Consider the following 16,305-nt stretch of genomic DNA (forward strand, 5'->3'; position numbering starts at 1 on the left):
AAAAACTACTCTAAACTGCTGCAATGTCAGCTGTCAAACTATGACGGATGGCTGGTTGTAACAGACATGTTTGCCCCTGCAATCACAGCAGTCCTACTGTAATCTAAGTTCAGATAAAAACACTTGATTGAAAAGGCACCTGATAGCCAACATAAATTACATCTATGTTCAATTTCCCCCAAAATGCAGGCTTTTCTACAGAAAGATTAGATCTGGAGGCAGGGTAGAGTATGCAGCTGTACAATGCATTACACAGCGCTGAGGTTATCATGATTGCTCTTTTAAAAGATGACCTCACTTATGTATGAAGGGATGACAATACTACATAATATATGGAGCAGATCCACTGTTGATAGTGGTGATTCTGCGATAGGTTACTTGTCTCACATGCAGTGTAGATAGTGCCATGGGAGGAAACCTGTCTGCGTTTGGTGGCTTGGCCTTGGTGCATGATGTAGCACCCCAATGCAGATGGCCTCACAGATGGTTGATATTTATACCATGGGGCCTTGAAAAATCACTAGTGTGGAAACTGCTCTTTCTCCCTGATTAGCTTCACGTCACCAAGAACACAGCAATCTTCACACACCCATATCTCACTGCGCTGAAAACATATGACTAGTTGTGAAATGTATTATGACGACACACAGAGAAATATATTGTTTTAGAATAAATATAATTTGCTGCATGGGCTTTTTAAGGTGACAATGATCATGTGTTGGGACTCCCCCTCCTTCCTTTTCTTTCCTTTTTAGTGCATGAAAATGTAATCCTCCTAAGTGCAAGGTCCATGATTTTTTAAAAATCTTCCAGACCCAACACGCTTGCATTTTAGCTGGGAGCACTCTTGACTTATGTACTTTAAGTGGATTTGCAATTTAAATTGGAGCAACAAGACACTCTTTGGACCTCCCTGCAGGAGATGGAGCGCCTCTGTGAGAGGGTTCCCATCCGCCAGAACAGCTGTATCACCCTCATCATGACTTCACAGGGACGTGTTAGTGTTTTGTTGACGCACGGAAGACACCCTGCAAACACACACGAGCATGCTGGGATGCCTGACTTGGCCACCTTTCTCTCCTGACCTCAGGGAATGAGAGAAGTGGATAGTTAAAAGGATTCTTAAGTAACAATATGGATGTGGAGAAAAAAAACTCTTTTGTTTAGGCGTCTCTATTTTTAGTGTGATGCTTCAGCGTTAGTGTTTCATGGCTCACAGATTCTTTATAATTTAATGAGGGAGAGGGCGGCCCTCAGAGATTTATGGTGAGCGTCTCAAGGCAGCATTGGCCACTCGGCTTATTGATCCAAATCTGATGTTTGTTTATGGGTCAGTAAAACTCTTTCCCTCCTTTACCATGCAACCCCACCATAGGAACATTCAAATTGCCAGCTTTTAAATCCAATAAAATAAATGCACTCCAGGTCAATGTTCATTATTTTAGTCTCTCTTTAAACATAAAGCAGATCCTGACTGCCAGTCAGAGATGTGTTAAACAGCAGTGCCATGTAGTGTAGAGACTTCAGCCATGGATATAAAGAGCTTACTGAGAGTACTGCAAATGCTTTGTTTGCATATGCACATGCATACACATGCAGGTTTATTGATCAACATGATGAACTAAGTTCTTAGTCCAACAACCACGGCACATTTTATTTTATTGTGCATATTTACATATCTGTGATAAAGGAAGAGCAAAGGCCCATTTTAGACCACTTCCTGTCCTCTCCTGCTCCACATTCCTGTGAGCGCAACGCTTGTCTCCTTGTACTTCAAAAGTGGATGTTACTCCTCAATTTATTTATGAGCATTTCATGGGGAACATGAGGCAGAGAAGAGCAGAGTTTAAAAACATGTTATCATGCTCTAATTAAAGGCGAAGCAGAGGACTGAATCGCATCCAGGAACCCAGCAGCAGCATACACAGTTTTATTTTAAATCTGTTAGCCTGCAGTGGTGAATAGGTAAATGAATCAGCTGAATGGGAATGATTGAATGAATGAATTCATCAACCAGAGCAAGAGCGATTGGCTGCATTAACCAAACACACATGATGGTGTTATTTGGAAGAGTGAAATAAGACTGATTGTTGTTTATGTTAAATCGCATGACTCTGTCTTTGGGAAAAGTAATGATGTTAAATTGTTGCCTGCATCAGTTCAGGATAAACAAATCAATCACGTTTGAATATCATTTCCACCACATTGTACGCTGCATTAGAAATTATTTTCCTCAACACTGGCATTTTTTCCACACCAGCAGTTACAGGAAAATGCTGTATCCTGTCTGTCTCTAGCATACAAAAAAAAAATCTTTAATTAGAGGAGGTTGTTTGGGGGTATTTAAACATGAATTTCCGTAAGTGGGAGGGCATGAATGAACACCACACTACCATATGCATATGAGCTGCAATAATATAATAATAAATATAATAATACAAGTCTGTAATTATTTCATTTTACTCAACATAAAACAAACTTAATCATTTTAAAACTTAAACATATGGCTTAACTGTGTTCAAATAAAAATGTATCATTTTTAAATGACACATAAACCTAATTTCAGTAGAACAAACTACTTGTAAGCCAATTTGGGCATTATTGCAATGATCTACTGATAACAGAAATAAAACCAGAGCATAAAATGAAATCTTCTGTGTCTCACATTGTTCCCCCAAACCACCTTCTCTGTTCTTTTGTAGCCTGCACCGTTCAATGAGGGCATACTTTTGGACACATAAGCTCATATGAACGAAAAACAGTTGCGGTTGTATAACTCGACCCCTTGGACCACAGTAAACTGACTTGAGAAAACAATCGTTCTGCTCTTTACCAGGGGCCCGTTTCAGGAAGGAGGTTTAACGAACTCTGAGTCTAACCCTGATGTCTGAGTTGATTTACCCTGAGATGGGAAACTGAGTTTTTGGTTGCAGAACAGCTGATTTGAGTTGGTTCAATCAACTCAGAGTAAGTTCACTCAGAGTGAAGCGCGTGCACCACCACTATAAAAAGGGAGCATGAATGGAGCCATGATGCTACGATTCACCATGGTAACAACCACAAACAAATCGGTCGGCGAAAATACTCATGCGCACAGCGAGTTTGAACACGTATTTAGTTGAAAAAAGCAACACAGCGGCAGCTGCAAAATAGCGAGAATTGGTGTAGGAGAAAATTGCTGCTCGAGTCAATGCGTAAGCTCAAATATAGTGTATTAATTTCATATTTAATCACAGGTAAGCTATAATATTACTGGTGAAAACTGGAATGGTAGTAGGCTACACCTATAATTTCATTTAGGTGCAATAGGTTTCAATAAGTAGCTACTAATCCCATTCTGATGTTGCAGCACCATGATCATTAACAGATTTATAATTTACAATAATTTATTTCTTTTTAATGTCTCTTACTGGTTTGTGTCCAGGGAACTCTACACAAACGTTTAAAACATGTTTCAGAGCGAGTCACATTCTTCTGACAGCGCTTTGTGGCTTTACTGATCCGCATCACCAAAAAACCATAATGCGACCCAAAATAATCTGCTGGGATATAGAGCATGTCCACGATGGGTGATGTTAGTGATATAGAGGACAGATAAGGTTATGTAGGCTACATAACTGATAGACTGGGAAGAAAAACGATACCGCTCAAATAGGAAGTTATCTGGAAATGAAAATGCATCTATAGTCGGGGCCTCAATATCATCTCCCGATGTATGTTTAACTCCCTGCGAAGTAGTAGGCCGACAGCTTCTTCATCAACGGGATCCTCGACAAAAGGACATACCATGTTCGGAACAAAAACGTTTTATATAGTCTGCCTAACATGGTTAATAAACTAACACTGTTTTTATTCATGCCGATAACAAACTGCGCTAAAATGCACCTGATACAGACTGAATGAATGAATGAGGAAATGAAAGAGCGCTGTGTCAGAGGGAGGAGACTGAGAGAAACTCAAGGTTTCTTGAAGAAAACCTGCTTCCGACCAGGTTAGGTTCACAGACTCACGTTACCATAGTAACTGACTCTGAGGTTAAGTTAACTCTCTTTCTGAAACGGGCTGGAGTTACCCCTCTCTCTCAGGTTTGATTAACCTCTCTTTCTGAAACAAAAAACCCAGAGTTTCCCTCATCTCAGGGTTAACAAACCTGCTTTCTGAAACGGACCCCAGGACATCCGAGTAGCCTTTGTGGGGGAGCGTAGGATCCCACATTGAACCAAGCAAATTAGCTGATTAGCCTTGGATTTAAACGCAAATTGAATGCCTTCTTTGTCATTGATTGCTTTGCCTCTTCAGGTTTATTGACACAGGATGGAGAGCTTGCAAGCCCTTTTCCGTTTAGTAAACAAAGCTTGACTGAGGAATAAGTGGAGGTGGGTGGGGGAAGCAGGTGAAATGTTGAGGGTTTTGTTTGATTTGGCTGATTTTGAGATTCCCGTCTCTTCCCCTCTCCGCTCTGTCCAAATCAAAACCACAACCCTCTCCCTGATAAAGTGGTCTCCATCCTGGTCATTGGGGAAATAAGTGATGTGAGCCATATGGTCGTAAATCAGCAGACGCTTTGCATCATACTGTATGTCAGGTGTGGGTGTAGCTGGAGGGCATCCATCTTCCACACATGTCTATTCATCACTTGAGGAAATTACCTAGCTGTTGATAAACACTTTGACCAAAGGACATATTTAAGAATTACCCCCAGTCTCACATGGTATATCCATACCACTGGGGAACCAAATATGTTATCTGAATCTGCATTCAATGGAAACTAAAGCACAATTCTGCACAAAAACATCCCTGCTTCTTATTTCAGTAATGAAGGGCAACCGGGCAAACTAATAATGTGTGATAAAAGGTGAAGGCTTCTTGTGTGATGTCAATGGGCTTTTGAACAAACTTGTTCCAGTAGTATATTAAATGACTGAAGGATGCTTCTCTATGCTCTTATGCTCTACCGGCCAGCGGAGCCTATAAGGTCAAATGGGTGATTGCATTTTTGAATGGATTATTTGTACCAAAATATTCTTCACCTAGCAAGGGCCAAAAGGACTTTATTTCAATTTATAATTGATCTGATATGGAGAGAGGCTTGGTGTTTTTGAAAGAAACTAATTGCAGAGACAGTATTGAATATGCCCTGGTGAAGGTATATAGATAATTTCTGGTAGTAAAAGCAGAAATATGTATCATAAAAGAGAGTATCCCTTTACACTTAAAGATCCTGCATTAAATACTTAGTGGCTATAATCAATATTTTATGTTAACAATAGATCACATAAATACTCGAATGTGACTTCACTTGTAGTGATGAACTCACAAAGAATTACAACAGACTATGCAGTTCCCCTCAGCATCTTTTTACCCATTGTTTTGGTTTTATGACTACTTTATTGTTTTGGTTCGCTCTCATCAGAGTCGATTTTTACCGCAGCAGGCAGCTGTTTTGGGTGAAAACGCTCTAAAAACTGACTTATGACAGACACAATTAGCGACTGGCTGGTGGACATACTGTAGAGGAGCATTTAGCAGCTTAAGCGCCATATATTCCACTAATACTTAAAATGTACTGGTGCTTTTGTATTTTTACATTTGGTATGTCCTTTGGGTGTGGTTTCTATATGAGACCATTACAGGTTTCTATCACAACCTCACATGCATTTTATATTTCTTCAATGTGATTTAGTGTGTGAAACAAATGAATATAAAATAAACATAATCATATGTCCCTCAGAAGTTGGTAGAGACCAAAAGCAGGGCAAAAAGGAGAGTTGGACTTACATTCATTAGTATGTAAGACATGTATGTGACATAAATTAAATTAATTTGCATATGAGAAGAGAAATACCAAAAACTAGATTTGAACATGTCTTATATTGTCCGATTATTAGATACGGATCACTAAAGGTAAGGGATTATTTGTAGTAAATATTATACCACATTCATGTTATTGATACATATTTACATTTGACAGTTTAACAGTGGTCAGCAATCAAGAAGTGACTGGCTCACCTTGGATTTTGTGTTGTAACAACTACATCAAACTACTACACAGGCCTGATTTTATGTTTTTGGCTTCTACAGCATGAAGATAAGGGAACAAATGTCTGATAAAAACATGGCAAAAGCCAGAGTTATGTTAAAAACATGTTTTAACTAGGCACAGACGTTAATGTAGGAATATGCTGTGTGTGCTTTGGGGTTTGAATAAACCCAAAATTAGAAGAAAATAAAAATAATTTTCTGAAGGAAAAGAACGATATTGGTCACAGACAATCCCATGCCCCGGGCTGGGTACAATTCTAAAGCTCAGGCAATTTTCCAGAGCAACTATGGGCTGAGGCGTGACTGATGCAGTGACCAGTGAAGCAAGATCATTTCTTTGACAAGCCCTACCAAGATAGAATGACAAGAAATGAAAAGTTCAGCACAAAAGCAATGATACCCTTATTGGCCAACGTGGACCATGTGACACACACACACACACACACACACACACACACACACACACACACTTAAACTGTGAAACTGTTCAGGGATTTCTTTTGATACAGATGATCATGCGCCGTGCCTCACTGAGCCTGGGTAACTCTGATGAAATATCAGTGATGCTCCACAAATATCTTTCCTTGTTAGGGGTTAAAAGAGACACATTCCTCTCCGCAGTGACACTGTGATCAAACAATCAGAAAAACTGGCTTTTAGAGAAATTCCAAAGGTCGCCCACACACACACACACACACACACACACACACACACACACACACACACACACACACACACACACACACACACACACACACACACACACACACACACACACACACAACCCCCTCTGTCTGAGCTATGTGTGCTGATTGGACTACTTAGCATTCTCAATAGGAAGCTGCTAATCATGCTGAGGGGATTTTAGGACCATCTGCAGGCGACCTGGATTTACACACTTACACAAATCAATCAATCGATCTGTCTGTTTGTAAGGCGTCCAAACTGATGGGTTCCACATGATTTCTTGACTTCAGCTCACAAGCAACAGTTGAATTAGCACACACATGCACATATATAAAATGAAAAAGAAAAGGCTAAGATGTAAGGTAAAGAAAAGTTCTCCTTTCAGTCTTCATTCATGATGCTGTCAGTAAACAGTTTGAAAAATTAGCATTGCCTACCAAACTCATATCAAATTGTTTTTTGTTGATGGATGGGATGTTACAGCAACAAATTATCAAAAACAGAGCAGCCGACTATACAGATATAAAGTTCATTTCTGGTTATCACTGTTTCCATTCATCACCTTTCCAGCTGTGAACACAAGTCTCCATCTCTGTCCTTACCTTTCAGGCTGGGTACAGGTTTCATTCATCACTAAAGTTGATAAAAAAAAAAAATATCTCTATGGATGACTTCTTCTTCGTTGTGGTGAAAGCATGACTGCTAGCACCAACATTCTGGTTTTATCCAGGCCAGCCATTAAGGGTAAATCACACAACTTTAGTTTAAGGCCTTGGAGGTGCTACTCTGACATCTATCTTGATTCTCTGCCTCCTTCTTCACGGACAAGTTTATTCATGATCTTCCTAATTTGTCCTGATGGGATCTCGCCATGTGCACACCCAGTCACAGTTTAGATAGGACAAGTCATGATGAGAGTAGTTCCATGTAAGACTAACATTAGCTAGAGAAAAGAGTACAAGTAACCTCTTGTCTCCTGGGAAGGCTCGCCTGCATATATGATAGAAAGCTCAGCCCTGTATGTTTGGTGTCCAATAACACTGGTAATGAATATGATAATGAAGGGTTGGTCGGCCTCATATGTCAATCATGTTGAAATCAGGTAAAGTAGCACGTACTAAGGAAAGTATCACGCTTGAGTCAATGCAAACGCTCCAGAGACATGGAGAGAAGAAACACAATCAAATGGAGCTACAAGTCCCAGAGTCCTCTGGGATGCCTTGCAGCTAACTCTAAATAGAGATTGCTTCAACCTCTTGCTACAAAAATAGTGTGCTATTTCCATTTATTCAAATGCACAAACCACAACAGAATTGCTTGGATTTTCACATGCATATACTTTGCGAGATAAATTACTAACAACATCTTAAAGAGGTTTATTCCAAAATGAGATATTTAACATATATTTGAAAAACACTACATGTAAAACTATTCTGATAAATAAAGCGAATTAGTAAGTAAGTAATGGAGAGAGTATGGAATAGGTGAGAAGAGAGATTGGTTACAGAAAGTAGCCAGAAGGCAATTTGTTAATTTTTAACAGGGGGACGGACCTAATTTGTTTCGTTCACCCGCGACTAGCAAACAGCCCCATGAATGACTCTTTGGGTTCTGTATTTTTTAATACCCCCCTCTTCAGCTATATAGTTTAGAGCATTATAGATCCAAAATGAAACTGACCAAAGTGTGGGACATTTTCAGGTTCATAATTGTATTTAGAGGTTGTACCAGAATAGGTTTACATGGTTTCATTTTCAAAAAACACCATATTTTTTTTGTACTGCACATTGCTGCAGCTCCTCTTTTCACCCTGTGTGTTGAGCTCTCTGTTTTAGCTACTGAGTGAGGCATCGCACTTTCGGTTACCTAGCTACTGCGCATGTGCACAGTAGCTAGGTAACCGAAAGTGTAAGGACAACAAGGACAACAAGCCAGTCAGAAGCAGAGTATGAGGGCGTGCCATGCTAGCAGCTAGGCGAGCATTATAACGTGTGTTACAAAGTGACGCACATTTGTCAAGGAAGTAAAGGCTGGACTACAATAGAGCTGTTTGGAGCAGTTTGTGAACAGTGTTTTCTGTTGGAGATGGTAAGTCCCTTTGGGGTGGACTTTGGGCTTTTTCACTTTGTAAACCTAAAACATGCACAAAAAGATATATAACACAATAAAGAAAAGCCAAAAAGCCAAAAAGCATAATATGAACACTTTAAAGAAAAAAGTTGCAATTACAAATCCAACTACTGCTACCTTATTACCACAGACAGTGCCATGGATTTATTAATACAGTTAGGCTTTTGATATTTCAGAGCTGTGGCTGGGGCCATAGATTCTAAATTGCACAAACCTCAGTCAGATACAGGATCAATAAGGCACACTAGAAAAAACCCTATGCCCCTGCATTCTGTCTGCTAGTAGGGGATGGAGAGGGGGGATGGCACGTTAACAAGGGTCATGCATTTTGGTCATTTTGCTAACAAGAGGGAGGGCGTCCCTCCTCAAATTGCCTATGAGTGTAGCTAATAAGACTTCTGCTGGCAAAGCTTCGAAACATATCCCGTTTATGTACTGAGCAATGCTGTGTATAATAAAAATCTTTACTTTTTTCAACGTACTGTTGCCACTGAGTATTCTAGTAAACACTGTTGATATCATGACAAAATAGTGAATTTTGCTATCTTGTGTAGCTAGTTGTGTTGGCTATTTGGAACATACTTAACATATGAAATAATACTGGAGTTATATGCAGCAGGACTGTCTGAGAAGTTTTTATGGCCGTTTTGATACCTTGTGCTGTGACTCTGAGTGTAACCGCTGTAAAATCAAGCTAATTAAAGGTGCCGTCAGTATTACAGCTAATTAGCAAGCATTAGCCAGCTGTTTATTTAGGGGTGTAATTAATTGATTGGCAGGTGAGGGGTAAAGGGTATTTTGCAATTTAAATATGGGAACTAATAGAAAACATGGCTTTCAATATACTGCCCAAATAATCCAAGCTTAGCAAACATAGTTGGCTTCACCACATAGTTAATATTAGCCAAAGTGTTATTTTTGGTTTAAGATGTAAAATCTGACAATACTCCATATAAATTGGACTCTGAGGTGCTATGCACCCAAACTAGGTTTAAATTGTATTTCATATCCTCTTAGCATGTATAATTTGAACTACAGTACATTTTGGTGTGCATGTCTGTGGACACAGATTTTACATTTCATCTTTTTTTTAACAAGCTTCATGAAAGTCTGGTGCAAGTTTATACACACATAGTATAAATATCTGAATGACAAATTAGTGTTTTCTTCATCAATATTTTCTCTTGTAAACCAATCCTTTTTTTCCACAGTACACCAAATTGCACTACATGAATTGCAGTTGTCTTGTCTCAGATGTATAAAACTGCCGTTTGGTCCAATGTAGCTTAGCAGAGATATGATTGCATCTTGCATCAGCCCTGGAGATGGGAGGTTTTGTGTGCTTGAAACTGCTGTTTACTTACCAGTGAAATATAGCCTGTGACACATTCTCACATGTAATGAGCTTGGACACCGAACTGGGGTTTTATGAGAAACAAATTACAACCTAGCATGTAGCTGTCAATTTGCTTTAGTCAGGAGGGCCACCCACTAAATATCACCTAGCTCATTACTGTACCGAACATTATGGCTGCTGCACATGAAAAAAAAAATCCATTTAAGAGGTATTTCTAACAAAGACACACTGTGATGTACAACAGAAAAATTTTTGCCTTGCATTTCAGGAAATGTATGTTTTGATTTGGTAGCTGAACCAGTGTAAATATGTAGTATATACACTTAATAATATTAACTTACAATGCATTACACTGGTAAAGGAAGTGCCAGGTCTAATGCTACTTTGTTCTATAAAATGGTAAAAGTCAGTTTTACTGAATGTACAATCACAAGATAAGGTTAAACAAGGTATTTTTGTACACGACATGCCCCATGGGGATAGTTGCCATTTATGCATGACTGAACTGGTCTGCACCACGTAGGGTCAACTGTTGTGCTGTAGGTGGATAACAGGGCTGTATTTAATGCTTCTAACACAAGCATTCATTAAATAAGCTAAACAAGGAACTTAAGTAAATTAAAAGCAAAATGCTTTCCAGGCCCGCTTCAGTGGGGTGGGTTCAGTTGCACCGCAATCCACTTTGATCATGCTCCGACACTGTGAGCACTTGGTGCTGTTTCACGGCAAACACAGGTTGTGGATTCTGACTCACATAACACTGACTGATTTGTGGCCCCACAAAATGAATTTGTTGGGCCGAGGCCAGCTGTGCAGCCTCTCTCACTTCTCATTCTGTCACTTCCTCTCTCATTTTCCATCTACAGTCTTTCATAACCTTCATCCTCCCTTTCTCTGCTCTTTCTCTGTGGGTGAGGACATTCCGTGGCTGCTATGGAGTGTGTAATAGCCAAGGTTGACCGTACAGGTCTTCAGCCTTAATAAAATCTCCAGTTAGTGCCATAAAATATCCAGAAATGCATTTTCGACTATGGTGATTCTAAAATTAGACAAAAGCTTCCTTTAGGCTGCAGAGGGGTTCATAATCAGCAAGATAGGGGACACGCTGGGATATGCGTGAAGCATAGGCTGTGGTCATGGCTTAAGAAAATGATGCGTTCTGCACTAGGCTCACATCCTGCATGCGGTAGCCTTGACAACACTGTTAACTTCAGCGTTGAACGCAGGCGGTGGAATGACCTATGTACTGCCGTCAAAATACAGATAAGAAAATGCCATATGGCTGCTATAATTATACCTGTCACATTCAGAAACAAAAATAGCTCTGTGGAAGCAGAACAGTTAAATTGTTATTTTTTTTTGTTACAGATGAATGGGTAGAATAGAGGAGCGGTTCCCCGCTGTTCTGGTACTCTCTAAAATGACGGCTCACAAATTGGATATTTTTAGAGGATGATATAATCACTGTCATATCACTCTCATGTCTTTGTCTCTTTTCAAAAGTGCCCCAGAAAAAATATGATCAAGGCAATCAAGAGATTATCTCATCTGGTGATTTTAAAAGTGGTTGATAACACTCTCTGCGCATCTGAGGCAAGCAGCTAAAATGGGGGAAAGGGGAGAGATTTTTTTTCTTCTTTTTTTTCCCTGTGACTCGGTTTCTTCTATTTTGGCAGAATGGAAAAGGATAGTTATTGTACAGGGTCAAAGAAAAAAAACTGAATGGAAAGAGAGAAGGGGCTTGTAGTTTTAAGAGGCAGAGAAGGAAATGATAGTCAAACAAAATTGAGAATACAAACATTTGAGAGTGAGAAAGCACACAAGAGAGAAGGAGAGTTGCTTCTGTTGCTGCTCTCAGTTTGTGTTGCTTGCATAGGGGAAGAGGAGGAGTTTTCTTGCCTGCATTAGCACTGCAATGTCAGTGAGGACTAATTTAATATCACTGACTTTATGAATGGATTTCTTGCATAGCTCAAGCACTATTTAAAAGCCTGGCTATGCAGTACATTAATTTGCTGCTGGCTGAGTCAAATTGAAAGAAATTAGATAAATATTTTTAAATAGCACCTATACAAATCTAAACTAACCTTACTGTATGTTTCACTGTTGTATTTTCTTTTTCTCCGTAGCCAACTTCTGTGTCAATTTGTCTGTTGCCATTTGGGAGATAAAAAAGGTGGAAGAGCATGACACCTTGTGATTTATCAGCACATGGGCATGGAGTTGAACGAGGGTGCGATGCACCGATGCCCAGCCAGTACATGGTACGATTCGCAACGGAGCATACGGCTCAAATATGAAAATAAAAAGAAGAGGGAGTGAAAACAAGTATTAAGGCCAAGCACAAGCTGTTGAAAATAGCTGCCCTCCCTGGCATTTTCTATACCTTCCAGCAGTTCTCTTACTAATAATAGCAAATATACACACATAGCTCAAGGCCACAGCAAACAGAGGGGAGAGAGGCAGACCAGCATGCCTGGAGGATAGATGCGCTAGGTTATGGTGATGTTTTTGGAAGACAAGCTTTCTCCTCAGGACTGCTTACTTCACCCAGTCCCTTAGCCCTGTTTAATGAGCTCCAACAGGCAGAAATGAAATACATGGAGAGGAATCGGAAGACAAATATGGCACGATGATAAATGGCTTGGTTGTCCACAGCAGACAAGAAACATTTCCAGACATGTCATAAAACACAGTGAGAATTCACCTTGAGCCCGGTCGAACATCAAAGCCTGGGCAGTGTGAGGAGAACACTTAGAGGAAATCATTTGGGAGGTAAGCATCAGATGCTCGGCTCACTTGATTGTGTGAGCGTCCAACACAATGACTCTAATTACATCCATTTCAAGGTACTACTATAGCAGCTACGTCATGCTCAAGTAGACAAGGCCTTGAGGGAATAGTCCAGCAAATGATGGATGCTTCCCTCCACAATAGTGTAATACTAAATAGGTCTTTTAAATTCATTAAATACTTCCCTTACTTTGGATTAGCCCATGCAGGCCAGAACCATTATACTTGCAGATCACTCTGGCACCGCACAAGGCTGAAACTCATTCCCAGAGATTTTACATATCTGGCCACTGTGGCGGAATATCCTCTGTCACTTGCTGTTTGTGATTGGTGAATACACAATGTGTGTTTTCCCCTGGCATGCCAAACAACGGGGAAAAATATCAGTACATTGCATGGACATGAGAGTTGTGCTTGAAGGAGCATCCTTTTTTTCCCTGTCCAAACCTGGGGGATGCTCATTGAACTGAGAGTGCCTTTTGTGTGATTCAGCAAACAAATTACTCAAAATGTGACAGTGAAAGAAGAAGAAAAAAGTGGCAAGACCTCCTGTGCACAAAAAGAATGGAGGAGCTCAGACAAATGGCGTGGTCTCCTGCACCGCTTGAAGGGAGGGGGGCATCATTCAAGCACGGCAGACGAAATTCAGGAGGCAATGGAAAACAAATACAGTCGTCTGCAATATGATTTCTAATTTGCCGTTTGCCTTGGCGATGTAAAAGCGATACTTTTTCAAAATAAAACGAAGGTGTAAATTAGATGCGCAACAGGGGGGCTGTTGTTAACAGCATGTGTGGGGTATACATTTCCCTACCAGTGCCTCCGCATTATTTGAAGCTAGATGGTATACATTTACAGAACAGAATTAATTAGTGTGTGTGTATGTTACCATGAGCAGGTGTGAACCAAACAGCATAATTAAGTGTACTAAATAGTGACTTTTCTTAATGCGTTCCTGTGAGATCATTCTGAGGGTTACTGTAATGCTAATATAAATAAACTTCTATTATCAGTGAATTGTTTTGACATACATTTGAACTGTTGATGTTAGCGACAATGATTTCTGTCACAAAATGCAAAAAAGTAAAAACATCATCATATTATTAAACACATTATACTGGCACCAGGCATCATTACAACCATATACCTGGTGTTTCAGTACACACATAATTGCCTAGATTTCCTCATTTTTGTGAATCGTAGACATCGCGAAAAAAACATCTGTGATCACAATGGAGGACAAATTGATTGTTTATTTCACACTTGTATGTTTTCACACAGAAATAGAGCACCAATTAAATGTTTCTCCCCCTAAAATATCTATGATAATTCTTCTACAAAGACCGAACCAAGGCATTTTAAATCCCAAATGGTTGTGTCATGATCCAGTAAATTCAGGAGCCTAATTGGATTTCTGAAAGGCCCAGAATAGTAGCAGAATATTAAATACGAGCTCTGTCAAATTCTGTAATGGAAAAGGGGTCAAGTGGAAAAGCCATTGACGAAGCGCGCGTCTATTGCAGCCTTAAAAAAAGCAATTTTTCGCATATCATTTACCACCATGCCCAATGTGGTCAGTCACCAGAGCCAAACACTAATGGCGAAGTTAAACTCTGGAACAAATATGAGAAGTAAGCCTTTCAACATCCAAATATAGACACTGAGGATTGTAACACAGAACCTAGAAACTAATTAAAGCCTGCCTGTGTGACGCACAGTGCCATGCAAGCATCCAAGTCAAACACTTTCACTATAATATGCTGAGAGAGAGTGTTCAGACACAGTGTCTTCAAGCACTACCTGTCTCCTTCCACATCACAATGGATCGCACCAAAGCCAGACACAACAACTAACTTCTGTCCTTCTTGAAATAAGTGACATCTGAGGAGGAAGCAAAGAGAAAAAGAAAAAACAGGACTAGGACCAACAAAGTACGCCAAATCTCCAAGCTGTCATTTTAAAAATGCAAATAGAATACTGGTTGAACTAATTGTGGCTCAGACACTGGCTAAAGGTGCTGATGTTTAGGCTACAAATAACACCTTGCAAGTCGTGACCTAAATTTGGCTAAAAAATAACTTCCTGGAAGACCAGAAACCAAGATTGAAACAGGGGAGTTAGAAACCAAATCTCATTTACAGTTCAGTCACACTCCTGGATACAGCCAGCATTACTTATTGATGAAATTTTGGGACAAGGAAAATAGTGGGGGAAAAATGTGGAATATTGTTTGTCAATTAGCACATTGTGCACTCTGATTCATACCGCTATCATCAAAGTGATCTCTCACTGGATGGAAAGCTTTCTTAAAGATCTATAAGAGTACAAACCTTAATTGAGTCTAGTATAATTGAGTCGTTTGAAAAATCTGCTCGAGGGACTGTTTGTAATAGTCTTAGACCACGTGTGCATACAGTATCTTGATTTGTTGAGTTATTAGCTTGACTTTTCATCCCCTTAGGTTTTACCACCAAGCTGTTTTTGTGACATCTGAGTTACTGGAACATTCTCCCTTAATTAGAGGTTGAACCTGGTCCTTATCCTTCTTCTCCTTGCATGCATATTTCAGACACATCAGTGGAGGCGATAGCTTAGGGCACCCAGTTATTACCTCCACATCATTTCTTTTAATTGCACCTAATGCTATTTAACTGCTAATGGTTGTCATACCTGGAGAAAGCTGACATCAAAAGGTGTTTATGAGGGGGAGCATTCATTTCCCCCTTGATAAATACTTCCTTGTGAGAAAAGCCTGACAGGTGAGGAATTGGAGGTCTGTGTGCCGTAATCACGCATCTGTGTGCACACTAATGAATGCAGAGCCTGATCCATTTCATAATCTGCCCTTTGTAATGAAAAGAAGAGAAGGCCTCCCCCTGCAGCACTGCATTGTAAGCCAAGTTAACACACATGCATGCCACCCTTGTGATTTGCAGATTGGATTTGCCATTAAATTATTCACTAATCTCCATCTAAAAAAAAATGCCTCCTAAACAGGCGGCTGTATAGTTTGGCCTGATATTTGCATTTAAAGTATTGGCAGTACTTCAAGGGGTGGGTGGTTGGAGGTGGGTCTGGCAGAGGTTTGTGCAGGATACAGGTGGTTGAAAAGGAACAAAACTAGCTGAAATGTAGGCTAAGATGAAGCTCGTCTTCTCTGATCTTTTAGGATTGAGAGCTTGTGTATTGTTTTGTCTGTTTTATACTACTCATTGTGGGCTGCTGATTGTCAAACTGAATTTTTGCATTCTCACTCTGACGAACCTCAAACAATTTAAAGCCAGAATGCAATAACC

Source organism: Sander lucioperca, chromosome 8, assembly GCF_008315115.2.
Source record: "Sander lucioperca isolate FBNREF2018 chromosome 8, SLUC_FBN_1.2, whole genome shotgun sequence".
Taxonomy (NCBI): domain Eukaryota; kingdom Metazoa; phylum Chordata; class Actinopteri; order Perciformes; family Percidae; genus Sander; species Sander lucioperca.